Source organism: Pteropus alecto, unplaced genomic scaffold (assembly GCF_000325575.1).
Source record: "Pteropus alecto unplaced genomic scaffold, ASM32557v1 scaffold279, whole genome shotgun sequence".
Lineage (NCBI taxonomy): Eukaryota > Metazoa > Chordata > Mammalia > Chiroptera > Pteropodidae > Pteropus > Pteropus alecto.
In genome coordinates this window covers 917,994-925,095 of record NW_006443262.1, presented here as the reverse complement: position 1 = coordinate 925,095, position 7,102 = coordinate 917,994, and the positions used below count along the sequence as shown (strand labels likewise).

The 7,102-nt window shown below is 39.1% G+C and overlaps 1 protein-coding gene across 6 annotated transcripts in view; it reads right to left on the bottom strand.

Moving 5' to 3' along the window:
* RGS7 (regulator of G protein signaling 7) overlaps positions 1-7,102 on the bottom strand; it is a 525,681-nt gene that overhangs the window by 46,196 nt on the left and 472,383 nt on the right. The gene's annotated exons all lie outside the window — the stretch shown is intronic.

Below are 7,102 nucleotides of genomic sequence, written 5' to 3'. Positions count from 1 at the left end.
AAGCACTGAACCAATTCCTTAAAATCTCTCTCTGTCTCTGTCTCTGTCTCTCTGTCTCTCTGTCTCTTTCTTTTTCTCTCTCTCTTTCTCCAACCATTCATTTGGTTCTGTTTCTATGGAGAACTCTGGCTGATACACAGACTGATCTATTATAGTTAACATTTTAAAAAGAGTCTGAAGAACATTAGGTACATAAAGCTCCTTAAAATTTGCCTAGATTAGTTCATTTCTTTCTGATTATGCTATACCATCATTCCTTCATCGAAACTTGAGAGTCTACATATTACCTATTCTTTTGTACTTTAATAAAGACAGATTTAAAAAGATAGATTTAAAACTTGACTAATCCCAAATATTTAAAAATATCTAAAATCAGATATACATCTATTGATTCTGTTCATACATTTGATAAACATGTTTGAATTCAACAATTAAATGTAATATTTCAAACCCTGCGTTCTTTGGTTCATGTGCTAGATTATTGTGTTAGGGTTTACTGGGTTATTTATTTTTTTATGACATTTAGTCACAAGAAATATCATTACAACTGAATCCCAAAGAAATGAATAATGACTCTGTTTGCTAAGGGCAGCATCTGTTTTTAAAGTATAGTCCAAGGGTTCTGCTTCCTTACCAGCTGCAATGTAAGATAGAGGGTGACCTCACAGCTAAGAGAAAGAGTCAAGGGCACAGACCATTTCATAGCAGAAGGCAAAAGCAGTTTCTAGAGGCGGTAGGCTGGCCTCTGCCGTTTCTGTCTAGGGCTTGCAATCCCACAGCGCTGCCTGTTCCACAGGGACAAAGCTGTGAAACTTTCAGATGATGATGGAACAGTTTGTTGTTTGTTGTCAAATTATTCGTTGATAAAGTGGTATGGCAACTAAGAATCGCAAACCATTTAAATTCCCTTGATAGCATGTTATGGAATAAGTTGTGTCTCTCTAAAATCCATATATTGATGCTCTAATCCCCAAAGTGACTGTATTTGGAGGTGGGGGTCCATAAGGAGGTAATAAATGTTATAGCTTGTGATCTTAATCCAAGAAGTTGAGACACCAGAGTGCTCATGTGCTTGTTCTCTGCCCCCACTGCCCTCTGTCTCATATGAGAACATAGTTAGAAGGTGGCTGTCTGTCTGCTAGTCAGGAAAAGAGCTCTCACCAGGAGCCAAACCTGCCAGCACCTTGATCTTGAATTTCTAGTCTTCAGAACTGTGAGGAAATTAATTTCTATTGTTTAAGCCACCCAGCCTGTAATATTTTGTTATAGTAGCCCATGCAGACTAATATATAACACTTAACAAAATTACGTAATTATATATGTATAGATATTTGTTTGTCTGCTTGTTTAATGTGTGCATTCTCCTTAGTCCATGAATTGTGGGAGCAAGTTCAACAAGTCCCATTTACCACTAAATACCTGAAGACCAGTGCATGCCTGGCTCAAAGTAGAGACTTATTAAATCTGCTGATTAAATGGATCATTCAACTTCCTAGCCAAATGTGAGCAAAAGTTGCAGTGGTGATAATTCTAAAAGACAAATCAACATGTGGCTTAGAGTCCCAAAACCTTCTATGTAGAATAATCTTCGTGAAGATTCTAGCAAACTCGACACTTCTGACTATGAGAAGTTTCATTTATCGAAAGATGAGAAAGTCAATATTCTCAAATTGTTAAACACAAGGGCATGCATGCTACTTGCTGTAGCATTCTTTGGAACTTTAGTTTTTCTCTGGTAATTTTAGTGCTATATAGGTCTGCCATTAGGCCCTGCAGTTCTACCATAATCGATTCACAGGACATTTGACCGCAGCTGACAGAAACAGAGCTCTATGATTCCAACTCCTTGCAGCATGCTACCTAGCTTTGCCTCATGTTTTCATATTATTAAACGAGGGCTGATGCTATATGAAGAGTGACAGTGTCAACTCCTGCTTTGCAAACTTTCAAAAAGAAGGACGCCATGGGAATGAAGCACTGGGTAAGATATCAACAGTGAGTATGGTGTTAAAAAGGGTGTAAATGATTATTATTTTTAAGTTCTAGCTCATTAATCCCTCTTACTTTTTCTTCGGAATCAGAGCACATCTCAGCTGGTGGCTGTTGGGGAAACTTGATACAAAGTAAGATATTATAAAGAGTAACTCTTCAAAATTCAGAAAGTAGTGAGAAGTGGCTTAATGTACTTTTTAGAGAACTGATTACATTTTTAATCTTGTTCCACAATGTTAGTCGCTGGTACACTCAGGATGTGCTGTGAGCAGAGAATGAAAGGAACCGAGGAGGGCCTGTCACTGGGCAGGGGGCGGGCGGCGGGGGTGCCTCCGTGGGCCCGCTTCCGTCTGGCTTTGCCTCGTTCTCTCCTGGGTGCAAAAGCTTTTGAGCAGGCATCTGAATGGGTTCTGTGGAACTTTTCCTGTGGATTCTTTATCCTAACCATCAGGTAAACTGCCTTAAGGAAAGAAAAGTTACTTGAACCCGGAATAGGGCCTTTGAATATGATACATGTGTTTCTGGGGATGGAAGAAAAAGGACAACAAATAAAGAAATAAAACTACAAAAATAAAAAGCACTGTTGTGTGCCTACTTTAGGGACACAGAAAGAAAACGCCACAGAAAAGGCCTGGAATTCTGTGGAATGCTTTAGTCCAGGGGCTCCAACCTCGGATGGTGTCCTCAGATCGATCGTTACGGGCCAGAAGTTCTTATGTGCTCCTTTATGTTCCTTTATGGAATGGATAAAAATGCCTTCCGTATGTATGTGTTACTTTTAAAAGTATGTCGGTACCACTACTGTGTGTTTTCAAAAAATTATTTCAACTGTCATTACATTCCGGAGAGCTTTTTCACTGTTACATGTTCTCTCACATAACAGGCCCTGGACATACCATTACGGTCTTACGGTTGTGTCACAACTTTCTGATGTTAAAAGGGGGTCCTCAGACAATGTCCCTTTCTCCTCAGACTTTTCTCTAAAACTGCTCTTCTCTCATCAGTGTCGCTTTGTCTCAGATAGCCTCTCCAGCTAGTTTCCCTGAACAAGCAGGGCTAGAGAAGAAGAGGAAGGAAGTTGTCTGAAGGTCAATATTTGCAGCTGGGAGAAATCAAATTAACTCACTGGAATCCATTTTGAGTTTTAATAGCCAAACTAATTTACTAAATCAATATGCTTTGTCTTGATTAACCTGTTCTTTTATTCCTCATGGTGCCTAGATCAGCACTTTTCATACATAGTACCAACCAAATGAATACTGGATAAGTTATTCATTAAATGAAGGAGATTTGATTTTCTACATATCTGTTCATATATGATTTCTCTTGACACTTTAGAAGTGACCTACAAAAAAATTTTTCTTTTCTTTCTTTCTTTTTTTTTGCAGGTGGAAGGGGCTTTAAAATAGAAACTAAAGAGTGTGAGAAGCTTGTATGCCTTTCTATGTGGAATGCAATCTCTGGGATTTTTCTAACTGGTGATAGTGGAGAAATATTCTTTTCCCCAGGTTCCTCGCCTCAACTAAGTAATGGATAGTGACCATGTCTGATGCTGTAATGGGGAGCCCAGTACAGAGGGAGCAGAGAAAAGAGACTGGAGAAGAGTGAGAGCTCTGACAGTGCTGAGGTCCCTGAATTGTCATCCTTAGGGCCAGCTCCACCCCTGCCTGCTCCAAGATTTTAGCCTAGTCCCCACTTTATTCAGTCAGGTTCGAGCAGAGTTTCTGTTGCCTGCAACTTTATATACTCCTTACTGAAAACACGTTTTCATGTGTTGCTCTAAGATATGAATATGTAGCACATTAAAATTTAAAATTACACATTTTGCATGTAGAATTGAGGAAATGTCCCTCTTTTTTATGTATAAACAGCTTTTAACCACTGTATTCATAGGAGAAAAACTAGACAACTATTCATGATTTTGCTAACTGTTTTTCCAGAATGTGCATATTAGCTGTTAACTAAAATATTAGGTGCCATGATATCCAAAAAAGATTGACAGGAAATAACTTACTGTTGCTTTGAAATATGGGTTCTGAAGTTACAGGAAGCAATCTGAAATGTGGGTTCAGTCACATGAGCACAAATGCTTTCGTCATTCTATGTTGTTCTAGGACCCCCATAGCTACCAGCCTGTGATGATTAATTTCATGTGTCAAACTGTGCTGGGCCACAGTGCTCAGATATTAATCAAACGTTATTCTGGTGTTTCTGTGAAAATGTATTTTGGATGAGATTAAAATATAAATAGGTAGACTTTGAGTAAATCAGATCGCTCTCCACAATATGAATGGGCCTCATCCAATCATTTGAGGTCCGAAATAGAACAAAAAGACAAACCTCCCCCAAGCAAGAGGGAATTCTGTCAGCAGATGGCAATTCTTCCCTAGTCCTCCAGCCTCTGGCCTGCTGACCTGTCCCATCAGCTTTGGATCTCTCCAAGACTCTACAAGCACTGAACCAATTCCTTAAAATCTCTCTCTGTCTCTGTCTCTGTCTCTCTGTCTCTCTGTCTCTTTCTTTTTCTCTCTCTCTTTCTCCAACCATTCATTTGGTTCTGTTTCTATGGAGAACTCTGGCTGATACACAGACTGATCTATTATAGTTAACATTTTAAAAACAGTCTGAAGAACATTAGGTACATAAAGCTCCTTAAAATTTGCCTAGATTAGTTCATTTCTTTCTGATTATGCTATACCATCATTCCTTCATCGAAACTTGAGAGTCTACATATTACCTATTCTTTTGTACTTTAATAAAGACAGATTTAAAAAGATAGATTTAAAACTTGACTAATCCCAAATATTTAAAAATATCTAAAATCAGATATACATCTATTGATTCTGTTCATACATTTGATAAACATGTTTGAATTCAACAATTAAATGTAATATTTCAAACCCTGCGTTCTTTGGTTCATGTGCTAGATTATTGTGTTAGGGTTTACTGGGTTATTTATTTTTTTATGACATTTAGTCACAAGAAATATCATTACAACTGAATCCCAAAGAAATGAATAATGACTCTGTTTGCTAAGGGCAGCATCTGTTTTTAAAGTATAGTCCAAGGGTTCTGCTTCCTTACCAGCTGCAATGTAAGATAGAGGGTGACCTCACAGCTAAGAGAAAGAGTCAAGGGCACAGACCATTTCATAGCAGAAGGCAAAAGCAGTTTCTAGAGGCGGTAGGCTGGCCTCTGCCGTTTCTGTCTAGGGCTTGCAATCCCACAGCGCTGCCTGTTCCACAGGGACAAAGCTGTGAAACTTTCAGATGATGATGGAACAGTTTGTTGTTTGTTGTCAAATTATTCGTTGATAAAGTGGTATGGCAACTAAGAATCGCAAACCATTTAAATTCCCTTGATAGCATGTTATGGAATAAGTTGTGTCTCTCTAAAATCCATATATTGATGCTCTAATCCCCAAAGTGACTGTATTTGGAGGTGGGGGTCCATAAGGAGGTAATAAATGTTATAGCTTGTGATCTTAATCCAAGAAGTTGAGACACCAGAGTGCTCATGTGCTTGTTCTCTGCCCCCACTGCCCTCTGTCTCATATGAGAACATAGTTAGAAGGTGGCTGTCTGTCTGCTAGTCAGGAAAAGAGCTCTCACCAGGAGCCAAACCTGCCAGCACCTTGATCTTGAATTTCTAGTCTTCAGAACTGTGAGGAAATTAATTTCTATTGTTTAAGCCACCCAGCCTGTAATATTTTGTTATAGTAGCCCATGCAGACTAATATATAACACTTAACAAAATTACGTAATTATATATGTATAGACATTTGTTTGTCTGCTTGTTTAATGTGTGCATTCTCCTTAGTCCATGAATTGTGGGAGCAAGTTCAACAAGTCCCATTTACCACTAAATACCTGAAGACCAGTGCATGCCTGGCTCAAAGTAGAGACTTATTAAATCTGCTGATTAAATGGATCATTCAACTTCCTAGCCAAATGTGAGCAAAAGTAGCAGTGGTGATAATTCTAAAAGACAAATCAACATGTGGCTTAGAGTCCCAAAACCTTCTATGTAGAATAATCTTCGTGAAGATTCTAGCAAACTCGACACTTCTGACTATGAGAAGTTTCATTTATCGAAAGATGAGAAAGTCAATATTCTCAAATTGTTAAACACAAGGGCATGCATGCTACTTGCTGTAGCATTCTTTGGAACTTTAGTTTTTCTCTGGTAATTTTAGTGCTATATAGGTCTGCCATTAGGCCCTGCAGTTCTACCATAATCGATTCACAGGACATTTGACCGCAGCTGACAGAAACAGAGCTCTATGATTCCAACTCCTTGCAGCATGCTACCTAGCTTTGCCTCATGTTTTCATATTATTAAACGAGGGCTGATGCTATATGAAGAGTGACAGTGTCAACTCCTGCTTTGCAAACTTTCAAAAAGAAGGACGCCATGGGAATGAAGCACTGGGTAAGATATCAACAGTGAGTATGGTGTTAAAAAGGGTGTAAATGATTATTATTTTTAAGTTCTAGCTCATTAATCCCTCTTACTTTTTCTTCGGAATCAGAGCACATCTCAGCTGGTGGCTGTTGGGGAAACTTGATACAAAGTAAGATATTATAAAGAGTAACTCTTCAAAATTCAGAAAGTAGTGAGAAGTGGCTTAATGTACTTTTTAGAGAACTGATTACATTTTTAATCTTGTTCTACGATGTTAGTCGCTGGTACACTCAGGATGTGCTGTGAGCAGAGAATGGAAGGAACCGAGGAGGGCCTGTCACTGGGCAGGGGGCGGGCGGCGGGGGTGCCTCCGTGGGCCCGCTTCCGTCTGGCTTTGCCTCGTTCTCTCCTGGGTGCAAAAGCTTTTGAGCAGGCATCTGAATGGGTTCTGTGGAACTTTTCCTGTGGATTCTTTATCCTAACCATCAGGTAAACTGCCTTAAGGAAAGAAAAGTTACTTGAACCCGGAATAGGGCCTTTGAATATGATACATGTGTTTCTGGGGATGGAAGAAAAAGGACAACAAATAAAGAAATAAAACTACAAAAATAAAAAGCACTGTTGTGTGCCTACTTTAGGGACACAGAAAGAAAATGCCACAGAAAAGGCCTGGAATTCTGTGGAATGCTGTAGTCCAGGGGCTCCA